Raw genomic sequence first — 13,920 nt, forward strand, 5'->3', positions numbered from 1 at the left:
TGAGTGCATGTTTATCAGTTACATAAATGTGGAAATATACAATTTTTCGACTCTATCTTCAAAACAAAAAATAAATATGGATAAATACAGACTGAAATGTTAAAAAGATAAATACCATAAATACGGGAGCCGTAGCTATAAAATACAGCTGTAGTGCAGAGTCACAGCTTAGACACTGGCTGACACTAAACTCACAGTTCTTGCTAGATGTGTAAGCGATGTTGTCATTAGAGATAGAGTGTTCCTCAATTCTCTCTTGATAGCTTTTTCCTTCAACGTAACAAGTCTCAGACTGGCTTGAACAGTTTATACTGAATTCCCGTAATTCCATTTTGAGGAGATCACTGAAGAATTGGAACCATTGATGAAGAATGTCAAACTCTGAAATAAATTCACCGTCACAGCCTATCTTTAGAGAAGGATTAGTTTCTATTGAGACATGATAATCATGTCTTCTTAAGAAGATAATTAGACAACCTCCCTGAGTCCTCAAGTACTCTACTACCGGCCTCATCACAATGGACAAATTTATATCTCTGCCCATTGCTCCAACACTGTAGGAATTTGCAGTAGAGTTTGAAAACAGAGAGCATGGGGTAGATATTTTTTAGGTCCAGCCAGGCCATCAGTTCGTTCTGCCTCAATTTGTTTCTTAGACAGTGACTTTCCTCCATCTTGAAGTGTGTAAAGAACAAAAATAATTCTTCACCTTTATGTTCATCATTAGGCAGAATCCTTTGTGTTTCTTACGGATCAAGGAGTCTGATGAAACCACTGGTAAGTGCCTGTACAACTACCACTTTTCTTGTCAAATCTCCTAACTCTAGGGTTAATCTGAACCATCTCTTGGCATAAAACTATATAATGAGGGGTTATCAACTGCACGAAGTGAAGTGGTACTCTAAGTGAAATCCCCAAACAATTTGGCAACTGTGTGGGTCATGCAACGCTTGAAGGAATTTGCAACCTAATATCATTTGAGAAGGAAGAATGATTCTAACTCGAACACCAAACTATTAAGCTCCTGTGCCCCTGAAACCCCCCTCAGGATAACCTTGGGCACGTGTAGCAAAAAAGGAGGCAAAGCTGGGTTGATCCCAAGTGTCTCTTTGTCAGGCCAGTTGCCTGTGAGGACCTTGCTGACTGAGGTGGCCTGTCGCACATCCTCTGCCCTGACTGGCCTTTCCAAAAATTATTTGGTTAAATATTTCCTTTAGGAAGAGTCGTCCTTTATATAAAGCAGAGAAAGTCATGACGACCCTGCTCAACTTCGTGACAAAATAATTGCCAGGTATAAGTCCTTCTGCTACACTGGAGGGTTCCATCAAGGACAAATATCCTAACTTGGGGTCAAGGCAGATAAGGATAGGAGTGGGTCTCCCCGTAAAAAGCGCATACTTGGTGTTGCCCAGCAGATAAATAACCTGCTGGCTCCTGTGCCAAGATATCCGGGTCAGTTCAGTTCAGTTCAAAATCTTTTATTCGATTAATCATGTTGTTAATCATAAAAAGTACATCATATAATTAAATACATCATCATAAAAACACATTATTGATATTGCATTATTACATTGCAAGTTAAAAGAGTTATATAAAAAAAGGGATACTCTTTAGTACGTTAACAGACTTAGTACAGAAGATCAAAGAAATTCAACTAGGCATCACTTCAATGGCTTTACGAATAGTTAAGCATGATTTCAGGAACAAAGCTACATTCTTTGCCACGTATTGTGTTTCTAGCTGTTGTAATGCTAGGAATGCCGGGCGACAGGTCCTCAACCCCATCTGGCGCAACACTGGTATAACCCAGCGTTTGCGCGGTTCGACATAATAATGACAAAAGAATACCACATGCATAGTCGTTTGAGGAGATACCTTATCGCATGGACATTTAACCAATTCGTGTGAGCAATTTGACATGTTTGGAAAGGTGACCAGTCGAAAAAACAAATTAAAACGGAGCCTGATTAATAAGTATTTTTCGTAATTAGATAGATAGAATGAAAGATAAGGCTGTATACCCGGGGACACTTGGGCCATCAAAATTTGAGCGTTTGATTGCTTTGATATTTCGCCCGACAAACGCAATTCCCTTAGATGATTGAGACATTGAAATTTCAGGGCTTTCCTACTTATCTCATTAATGGATGATGGCTCAATAACATACTGAGTGAGGTCCAGGTCTTTCAGGAAATTGGTCACATACACCAACCATGGGATGTTTTTCCAGAAAGTCAGATCTAGGCATTCTAAAATCAGGGCACGTGTGAGATGGCATTGTGGTTTGGTCCAGATACGGTGCCATAGCAGTATTGGTTGACATTTAATGTAGTCTACCAGATAGTCAATCCCAAGCTCGATATGGCAGCCGTAGGTGGGGGCACTCTGTGGGAGTGCCAACAGATATTTAACAAAACCATTTTGAATTTTTTGCAAATCCGCTGTATTTACATAGCCCCATACACCGGCTCCGTATGTGGCGATGCTCTGGCATTTGGCTTGATGAATTTTGAGCAATACAGGTGGGGAGGGCTTGCCCATTTTTCTAGAAAATGAGATAAGGGCAGATGTTGCGCGCTGGTAAAGCAGTTTTCTAGTTACCAACGCCCTTTTCCAGGTTAACTGATCATCTATTAGGATACCCAAGTATGGGTATTCTCTGACACGTTCCAATTTGGATTGGTCAATACAAAGGTTTTTGGAACTTTTTACCTTGGTCCCTGTTTGCATGACGAAAGTTTTGGTCTTATTCACTTTTAACCCAAGTGAGAGCATGAAGTTACAGTATTTATCCAGCTGATATCCGGGTCAAAAAAGGCATTGTTCTTTTTTGCAGCTAAATCTAAAAACATTTTAATGATAATGACATGTCTAAGTCCGTTTTTTGGGGTCACTGGAAAATTTACTGAGGAAGGCTGACATATTATTGTCAGTCTCTGGAGTGCATGTAACTTTCCCACTTGGGCAATGATTCCTAATGTGGTTTCTGACCGCCTTGTCCTGGGCCCATTTCAAAATTGTTTGTATGAAAGTTGCTGCTTTAGGGGACAGACTGCACTCAGCCAACCGGGTTGAAAGATTTCACCCTGGAAAAAAGTTCTCTTAAGATCCTTCTTCTGAGGGTAAAAAGTGTCAGTGAGTGGGCCTAGGAAATCGTCAGGATCAGTGGGACTCTTCTGCTGTCTAGATGAGGGTCAGCCAAGACCTCTAGTTTTCCTCTTGCGACCTTTAAGCACCTCCTTCCTAGGAGTCAGCAGATGTCACATCATGGACTTGGAGGACAAAGGGTCGGCAGGAGATTCATTTGACCAAAGTAAGAGCTCTTTCTCCCTTTCCTGGTGCTCTTGTGCTTTTGCCAGAACCCCTTCTTTGATACTCCCCACTGGGCAATCTGATTGCCTACTAGTCTAACTATGACTTTGATTAAGGTTTTTTGTTCAGGATGGGATACCACTAATATTCATTCTGAGCCACATCCTTGAAATTAAATGAACATTTGACTTAAAGAGCACTCTACTACCCTGGATGTCCATGCACAACAGCTCTGGAAACAGATCACAGTCCAAAACAGACAACTTCAGCAGTGAGAGAAGAGCAACAGCCATAACTGTTGAAAAGCCAGGTTTTAAGAGAACAGTTCTTCTGTTTTTCTTGAAAGGTGGGAACTCGCGTTCCAAAGCTTAGCAGTACAAGTGATGAAGCTCTTGCCCCCCCGTTAGATCTTTTGACTTTGGGTACTACTAGATTTCGAGCTGACAACGATCAAAGTGATCTACTGGGGGTGTACCATTGGAAGCACTGTTTCAGATACTAAGGCCCCACATCATGCAGCGCCTTAAAGGCAATGCATAGGACCTTAAAATGCATTCGCTTTTTAATCGTCAGCCTGTGTAGTTGGGAGAGGCCCTGGAAGACAGATTGGAACTTGGGTATTCCCAGGAGTAGTTCTGCCTCAACATTCTAAAGAGTTTGCAGATTTTGTAGCCATATTTTCTTTATGTTAGTAAACAAGGCATTACAATAACCTATTTTGGAAGTATTAAGAGTGAAGATCACATTTTTCAGTAGCTCACACAAGATGAACAGAAGAAGTTTTCTTACTTTCTTAAGCATGAAGAAACACAAAGAAATGATTGTATTGATATGCACATCAAACAAACGATTACTATATAAAAAAAACTCTAGATGTTTTGCCTTGGAGATGTGAGGGGGCTGTTCCGAGATCCTGTGTAAACCATCTTGGAGACCAAAAAGACATATTCCTGCCAAACAGCAACACTTCGGTTTTACCCAAGTTCAGTTTGAGAAAGTTACAGGACATCCAGCTCCCAATCTGCAGCATGCAGTCGTGGAATCGCAAGGCATTGTCATCAGCATTACTGGCCACTGACACCAGAATCTGGGTCCATCAGCGTAGGACACTACTGCAAAGCCAAAAGATTTATTCAAAACAGCCAAGGGCGGTCACGTAAACAATGAAGAGAGTAGGGCTCAATGAAGAGCCCTGCCAGACCCCACATGGTAGAGAAAAAAGAGGGAGAGTTGAACTAATCCAGGGCAACTAACTGCTCTCGGTATGAGAGGAAGGATTTTAGAAGCTGGAGAGCCCTGCCCCTGATACCTAGAGAGGACAGATGGTCAATAAGTAGCCCTTGATTGACCATGTCAAATGTTGCCAAGAAATCTAAAAAAATTAGGGCAGCATAACCACCTGCATCTAAGGTTTGTCTAATTACTTCAGAGGCAACAATAAGTGCCAATTCAGTGCTATGTTGGCTTCTGAAGCCAAATTGGGTATCATCCAGAAGACTGTTGTTGCTGATGAAAGCAGAGAGTTGGGTATTAATGGCCTTCTCAGCAATCTTCACTGGGAAGAGAACGGTGAGAGATAGGACAGTCATTATTAGGATCATTATCATCAAAGGTAGGTTTCTTTAAAAGAGGGAGGATGGAGGCTCTTTTCCTTTCTTTCCGAAAGTAGCCGGTCGTAAACATCTGATTAGAAATGTCTGTAAGATACTTGGATATAGTTTCAGGAGCAAGGTAAAGGATTCTGGGAGGACAAGAGTAAAGTGGAACGGCTAATTAGGTAAGAACTAAACAGATGCTATGGATAAAGAGGAAAAGGAGGTCAGAGCAGCACTGTACGATGGTAGGATCCCTTTGGGTATGGTAGAGATAGAGACTGTACTACTGTCTTGCTGGGCCATGGTTTTGAAACAACGGTTGCGTTTAATTCCTGCACGCCTCAGGTGTCCCATTCTTCTAGAGCAGAGGCGAATGAAGAGCTGGAAGAGAGGGAGTTGTAGATAGCGTCAACCTTAGTTTTAAAGAACGAGGCTAGAGTGTTTCAGAACACTTGGTTAGAGGGGTTGTTTTTGGGATAGAGGAACTTAGTTAGTTTTTTTACCACATTGACAAGTTCCTTAGAAGAGTTTAAGTAGGACTGAAATTTAGATGTAAAATAGCTCGAGTTTGCTTTCACAATCATCTCCTTGTAGACTGAGATGGCCAGTTTGTATGAGTCTTTTTCTAAGGGATCATAGTTGGTATGCCATTTCCTTTCCAATCTACGGCAGGTTTGTTTTTGTAGCCTAAGTTTGTCATCAAACCAGGGTTCTGGGGGGAAGCCTTTATGATCTTTATATGGTTTGTTTGGGGCAAGAAGGTTAAGAGTGGTATTAATCCACCAGTGATAGATATTAGAGGCAGTATCATGATCAAAACTCATCTCCGGCATAGATTGACGTAAAGAGCTATTTAATGTATTTAAGTTAATTGTATGCCAAGGACAACATGTCATATGACAAGATTGAAGGCAGCTGTTCATTTTTTGGCAGCCAACTTTAGATGAAAAATGACCGCATGATGATCAGACCAAGGCAGAGGAATGGAAGTTGAAATTAAAAGACATGGATTATCAAAGAAAATAGCATCTAGTAGATTGCCCGATGAGTGAGTGGGTCCTTTTACCAGTTTAAGTAGACCCGGGCTCGCCAAAGAGTCACAGAGACGTGCTGAGTCACCACCCAGGCGTTCTCAAGATGGAAATTAAAATCGCCTAGAATGGTAAAATCAGGAAAATGAGCAATAATTTCAAGCAGTTGGCTAATATTATGAATAAAGGTTGCCTAGTACCAGGGGCCAAGAAAGAAAGGCCCCACTAAAAGTGTAAGGATTGGTTAGTCTATTTTAAAGGAGAGTGCTTCACAGTCAGGGTTTGCAGGAAACAGCTCAAAAGACGCTTTAAGTGGTTGCGGTAAATAACCCGTAGTCCTCTGCCCCTTTTACCAGTGTGGTCCAGCCTAAACATGGAGTGGCCCTGAGGTGTTGCAGTAATAAGATCAGGGCCCAAGGACATGTCTGCCCACGTCTCAGTGACGAAAGCTATGTCAATTAAACGAGCGTCTAAGAAATCAGAATTCAACAGCATTTATATAAAAATATCTTGCATTAATGAGTGTGCAGCGATAAAAAATTGTGGCTTTGGTTGGGTGGGCGTTAAGGGAATTAGGCGAGTTCAGCACACAAATGTTGTCATCCCTAAGTGCTAGATGACAAGTCTGACAAGTTGTCACAGTCGTATCCCCAGTGGGGTCTGAGAAATTCTTACCTGAGATATCAAGATTAAGCAACTCTTGCCGCGAGTAGCAAAAGGAACTTCAAGGGGGTGTAAAACCTGCGGAGTGGCTTGCGCTGAGCGCGGACGGGTGCAGACGGGCTTACCTTTGGCATGACTGGTCTATAAACCTATCACTGTGGAGCTCCTTGCCAACGTATCAGGCAGGTCTCACAGCAGGTCCAGTAAAGAGTTTAGTGCTAATCTAAAGCCTGCTGAACATCGACCTGCACAGTGTCATTAATCATCCATGATAGGTTATCTATATATATAGACCGTTGTCTCCTCTATCAATGGACCCTGGCATGGCACAATTACATAATACATTCAATGTATATTGTGGTACAAATTGAAGGTCATTAGCAGTGCCTGTGTTACCCTTCTAAGAATTTAATTAGATTCAGATATATTTAGTAATCTGTAAAAATGCACACATCAGTTATACAGGTGAGGTATGCCCAGCTTTCCTCTTTGAGGTGGAATCTCACAATAGATATGGGGAGCGAGACCCCACTCGGCGGGTCCGAATGCTAATAGCGCCCCTAGAGCAGGCTACTGGTACATTTTACAACCCCTTTTAGAATTATATGGCAGCAAGATCAAGGGCATGTGTGGTGCTCTAAGTATAAGCAGTTCCATGCAGGTCCATCTCCACAGCTTAGCCAAGCGAGTACATGTGGGGAAATAGTCGCCATCAATGACAGTGATGAATGACCACCGTGGGTGCCCTCCACACCCATTTGGAGGTGTTTTGTATGCAAAGGGGAAAAAGGCAGCATAATTGAAATGGAAGCCACAACACACCAGGGCTTTTCAGAAGCTAGAGTGGGACAATAGGGGGAGTGGAGGCAGTGTGCATAACCGAATCAAAAACACAATAGAATCAACTTTTGCATAAGTGAGATGCTGAGTGACTTTTGTGAGGCAAAGGAGCAAAATAAAGAAGATGAAATGATTGTATGGAGCAGTGCTATGGTCTGGGATTGGAAGGATTAATTATGCTGTGATGATGTGACATGGGTTTATGAACATATTTCTTGCAAGTTGTAGTTTTCATTCATGTTTACCTCAAATGGCTGTTGTAATAAAGCCATTGAAGACAAATGGATGATCCTAGCATAAATTCCTGTCATGCAATTGTAATAATGGTTTACATATCTTTGTGCAAAAACTGTCAGCAGTCATCTGTTCAGTGCCAGAGCCTCAGAGGTGCTGCAGATCTATAACAAACAATAGCATGGCGGTTGAAGAAGAAAGGCAGCTCATTGGCAGGTGTGAACACCCCAGGGCTTGTATCATCCATCAAAGACTGGTGACTGAGTTCCTTGAACACATTTGAACCTAAGTAAATGCAAAGTCCAGACTTGGACTGAAAAATCAGTCTTTGTGAAAAGGAGTCATTTGGGAACTAGATTGCGCTTGTGTGTTCCCGAGTTAAGGAACTGCACAAGAATCTGAAACATTATGAAAGAATTCTTCACTTATAGATAAGGTAATAACAGTGAGAACACTCTCCTGGGAACATATGTAACTTTATTCATTAACTATTTTCAGGGAGCCTGAAGGCTGTCTAATGAAATCACTGCATCTTTGAAGAGTATGAATGAAAACAACAGCTCCTCAGTGCAGTCAGACCAGCTTTTTCAAGTCTCTGCCGCACACTTCCTTCCCCCGCTTCTCAAAGTGTGGGCAGCAGGACATGTGTGTTGGCATGCCATGCCTCACCACATCCACTGCTTACTTGCATGACAAATCAGGCTAGTTTAGTCCAAGGCAAGGATGAGACTCTCATAGGATCTGATTCAGAGACGTGGGCAAAAAGGCCGTAGGCCACAGGAAGAACTTTTTATGGTATAGAGTTCTGTGTAGGAAGTCGGGTCATTTTGGTGGAGGTTAAACTTCAGAATTGTCCATGTAAGAAGGGTCTTATGCTTATTGGTCCGTGGCAGGTCTCCCCGATGCATGTTTTTGCTTGCTTTTGTAATGACACAAACCAAATGTCATAATTGAAAACAAGGAAGTAGGGTGAGTTTCTAGTCGTGTGTGACCATGTCTCCATATTGTAAGTATAGACCACTTGGTGTTAGTTATGATTTAGGGCTAAAGCAGAGTCATCATTGTGCAGGATATTTGATCTGGCTAAGTCATACCCCAAGCAGATAGAAGAAAGTTTGACATTTTGACTCTCCTTTCCTGCCAGCATACTTCTTGTTCTTGTTTCTTCTTTTATTCAACCTCTAAATTATATCATGACTGGATCATTTGGCAGAGAAGTTCATAGAATCCAAGTGCGCAACTATCTCCCAAATTGAAGCTCAGCTGTGAAAGTGCTCTGGTACCTTATGGGGTTTCTACTTAGTCCTTAGGATTTTGTCAGAGAAAGTGCCTCAGAAACTGGGACTTTTCTCATCTTGTGCGACTATGCCATTGGCTAGAGGCTACAAAAGTGTAATCTATTGATGTTTGAGACACATGTATTCAAGTCTTTGACATCCTTGCCACTAAAGATAGGGCTGTTATCAGATTTCACAGCTCCTGGAATGTCTTTGAGGAGAAAATTCAATTGAATGCAAGAATCGGACATCCGCAGCCAAGCTGGGTACGGGCACTACTTTGAGAAATCTGGAATATTTATCTATCACTGCTAAGAGACCTTGGTATGATGCAACAGATCCATATGAGTTGACGGCTACTATTGTCCCACACTACGTTACAAAAAGGTGACATCCTAAGAGGCTCAGGAATTTTGTCCTTTCAACATATATGAGACTCATCCAGCATCCTCTTTCCGGTTAAAACCCATGACGTCCTTCATGGGCCAAGTCGATTACTTTTGCAAAGAGTCTTGAGGATCTTCAGACAAGTGCCTCTCAGTAAGAGTCATTACAGTGTCGGGCAAGCTTACTCTACACATTGTTAAACGATTTGAGATCAAAATTTCTATGTGCTTTCTTAACTTTTACGTATCTCTATTGCTGATGCTCAGGAGTTCAGTGACTGCAATGAGTAAGAGATCAATTGTAGTGGTATGTCTTGCTCAGTTTGGTGCTGCATAACGCAACGGAAAATGTGAGAAATAATCAGCTGGATTGTGGGTTTTTTCAGACTTGTGAATTTTTCTGAAGCTGTAGTTTTGTAGCCATAAACTTCAGTTCTCAATTCCAGACAGCAAATTAGTTCAATATAAGAACAATGAAACTGTTCACAGGCCCAAAGAGTGCTGAACTCTCTTTCTTCTGCTTGCGAATAGACAAGCTGACATTTAAATGATTTTGACTGGAGCTTTTGTATCAAGGTATTGTGTAAGAAAAGCACACTGCCACAGAGGACTGGCATCTCCCTCAATCTCTCTGTATCGGAATGGATCAAAGTGAGCCATGATGGTATATGCTATTTGGTCACGAATATTGTTAAAACAGGCATTGCATTGTAAAGACCATTGATTTCCTTCCCTTTCTTGAATAGTTCTCGGAGGGTGCACCAACAATGAAGACCAGGAAGTATCTCACATAGTAACTGAACAGGCTAAGAAAAAACATGAGAGACATGTTTCCTTGAGATGGCACAGTGGTATTGGTTTGCACATGCCAGAGGCTGGAAAACCTTTACAAGCACTTTGTCATCTTCATCCAGGAATTTACCAATGAAAGGATCACTTTCTGATTTAGATCACCTTTCTGATTTCAACCTGAACATTTTCAGCCGCTGAGCTCATTAAAAAACTCTGGGGCGTTATTAAGGTTTGATGGGCAGGTGGACAAAAGTGATGGGGTACACTGTCCACCAACTTCCTGATTTTCCTTCTTGATTTATCATGTTTCAGTGAGTGAGGTTTCTGTTGTCTCTGTAGGTGGGAACCTTAGACCATCATCCCCACGGATATTGCATCATTGGTCTAAGTACCTGAGGGCGACCATCCTATTTAGGGGGGGCCCACGGGGAGCTGTGCGCGAGACGGTCTCTCCCCTGGGTTGGTTTGCGCGAGGGAACTGGCCACAGGTGCAGGGGGGGTGATTAGCTAGTTGGAGCGGAAGGGAAAAGGGATAAATAGGGGTAGAAAGGGTGGGAAAGGAACTGTGGCGGGGGAGGCAGATGGCGAAGGTTGTTTTTACGCCCGGGTTCACTCAATTGGCACTACGACACGTACCTGGCTGTTGGCTGTGGTCATGGAGGCGTCGTTGGAGGTGAAGAGGGCCATTCAGGTCCTTTGTGCGGCGGGTCGGGAAGACCGTCTTATGCCTGGTGTTCCGCTGGAGGCGTGGGTGGGGCTAGCGCGCCTAACATGAAAGGCGGCCGGTGGAGTGGCGAGGGCGGTGTCTGCCTGCTTATCCTTGCAGGCAGATGAAGACGATTGCGTTGTGGCCATGCCAGCGGGGGTCGAGAATGGAGAAGCGGAGACGGCGGTCCCCCCGCGCTTCCGGGTGGCCCAGCAAAGGTACGTGTGGCTCCCTCGGGAGCTGTGGGCAAATCTGGGGCAGTAGGTGGGAGGCGGGGTGGTCGTGGGGCGGTCCGCGAAGTTGCGGGGTGGGGCTATGGGCAGCGCGTCCCTCCGGGCTGCTGCTGATGGGAGGGGAAGGCGGGGAAAGAGCGAGGAGATGCAGGGCAGCGTTGTGGATGCACCGAAGGAAGTGCTGCAAGCCCGCGGCCCCGCAGTCTGACAGGCTTCGGAAAGGGCAGGCACAGTTATTATTTATTAACGAGAAACAATATCTGGTGAGTCCTGCCCAGTTGACACACGGGGATAATGGCAATGTTGTGCGCAGGTAGGACACGGGCCTGGGCCTGTGGGGCAGTGTCTCCTGGAGGTCGGTGTGGTGCACTTGGATGGAGCCAAGCCAGGACAGGCAGTCAGAAGTGGTGCAGTGGTTTGTAATGCTGGTACAGCAGCACAGGGGGACGCTTTGCAGCTGCCCCTTCTCCCCCAGACTTTTCAAGTGCTAGGTCTCTCTGGGTACAGTGGATGGTACACAGTGCAGAGGGACCCCGCTGTCGCCCCAGCTGGTACTGGTACTGGGTCCCCCCGGGAGGGTTTGTGGTGCTTTGGCTCAGCAGGCGATTCAGGCTCCCCTGGGTGGACAGTGGGTGTGATTGGGCCCGGGTGATGATTCAAGGTCAGTTTTGGTTGACAAGGTGGGGGTTTCTGGGTCTTCTGGTCAGGCACAGGCTGGCATGAGCGGCCGCAAGGGCAAGGTTCCACCTACAGCGAACAGGACATCGGCTGACAAGAGGAAGTTGCGGGCTGAACATGCGGCGGTTCAGTCTGGGGGGGGTGTAAAGGAAAGGGATCTGGAGCGGATTTCTTCTACAGGCGGCGGAGTGGATAAAAATGATATTCAATGGCAATTCTATGATGGTGGAGTTGGTGACGGGGAAATGCCTGGTGGCAGTGGGGATTATGTTGGACATGGAGACGAAATAGTTTTGCATATTGAGGATGATGACCTGGAGGTGGGTGAATTATGAGATGGGGACTTTGGAGATGTTGGAGTACAAGAACAGAGGGGTGTTTGGGGGAAATCCAGTGTTTTAAGTATTTTGCAGGAGTCAAGTGCGGACCAAGCAAAAGTACGGGTCTACTCTTCCATCAAGTCTCGGCAGGAGGACCCTGTGGTTTTTCAACAGAGAATGTCACAGTTGCCAAGAGGTAAGACAGGATGGTGGTCTGTTTGGTAACAGGGGGAGGGTATACCTACAAAGCATACCAGATCTATTGGCATTGGAGATGAGATGATTGTGGAGAAAGTTGCTGAAGGAACGCTGCCTGCGCAGCATGCTACCAAAGGGGCGAAATCTGGTGGGGACACGGTCGCAGTGGGTCAAGGGCCTACAGGGGGGGATTCTACATCCGAGAAGAAGGCGGAAGAGGATAAGAACATACATAAGAAATTGCCTTACGTGGGAATTGGCATGCCTTTAGGTTCTCATTTGTCGGACAAGACTAAGAGTAGAATTTGGCGGCATGAATTAGTTGATGTTTTTAAATTGCTCCATCGTGATATTCAAGCCAAGGAGGGGTCTAAGGAGGAGGAGTGGGAGTTAGCTCGACGTCCTAGGTTCCCGAAATAAATTGAGAATTGGACTTCTGCTTTCCTTATATACGCCAGTGTTTACTGTGAACAGCACCAAGATAAGGCGGTAGCTATGTTCAAGTATATGGATATTATCAGAAAAGCGCACAGTTATTTTGGGGGTTATGCCTGGCTCTCTTATGATGAGGAATTCCGAGCTAGAATAAGTATTTTTCCTGATCATTCTTGGGGTGATGTGGATTTGGAGTTATGGCTACAATGGATTGCTTCTTCCCAGCCGCCTGCTGCTACCCACACTGCTAGTGGGTTACCTGTGACATATCGACCCTTTCAATTTCGTCCCGCCCAGTCGGGGGTGGGGGGCGTTGGCAGGGGGCAGGCGGCAGCCTCTGGAGCATGTTGGCATTATAACAAAGGACTTTGCAATCTGCAGTTCTGTAGATATAAGCATGAGTGCTTGCAATGTGGACGTAGGCACCGTCTCACTCAATGTTTCCCTGGGCAGCGGTTTGGTGATCAAGGGGGCCGAGGCCAGTCTTTTCAGTTTGTCACAAAGGGTTCCTACACCTATTAAGGTGGAGGTTTTGGCACGATGGTTGGCAGACTACCCAGACACTGATGCGGCAAAAAGATTGTTTTGGGGCTTCCAGCTGGGTTTTAAGATCGGGTATCGTGGTCCGCATCAGAGCAGGTGGTCGGAAAACTTGAAGTCTGCTAAAGAATTCCCCCTGGTTGTGTAGAAGAAGTTGAAGGCTGAAGTTGAGGCGGGCAGGGTTGCTGGTCCTTTTGTGCATTGTCCGCTGCCTGATTTGATTGTTTCTCCTCTGGGGATGGTGCCTAAGAAGAAAGCTGGGGAGTTCTGCTTGATCCATCACTTGTCTTGGCCCGAGGGATATTCTATTAATGATTGTATCGCACCTGAAGATTCTAGTGTGTCTTACGCTTCGGTGGATGATGCTTTGAGGTTGGTGAGATCGGCGGGCCAGGCGGCACAATTGGAAAAAAGTCAGCATTCCGGCTTCTGCCCATTCATCCATCTGACTTTGGTCTGCTGGGGATGCAATTCCAGGGAGAGTTCTATGTGGGTAAGGTTTTGCCCATGGGGTGTTCGGTGTCCTGTGCTTTAGTCGAAACCTTTAGCACGTTTTTACAGTGGCATTTTACTTTCATCAGTGGCCATGGGCTAGTTTGCCATTATTTGGACAATTTTTTGTTCATTGGTGTGCACAATACCGTGTCAATTGACATTACAAACTTTTCAGGCTATGACTC

This window comes from Lissotriton vulgaris, chromosome 12 (assembly GCF_964263255.1).
Source record: "Lissotriton vulgaris chromosome 12, aLisVul1.2, whole genome shotgun sequence".
Classification (NCBI taxonomy): Eukaryota; Metazoa; Chordata; class Amphibia; order Caudata; family Salamandridae; genus Lissotriton; species Lissotriton vulgaris.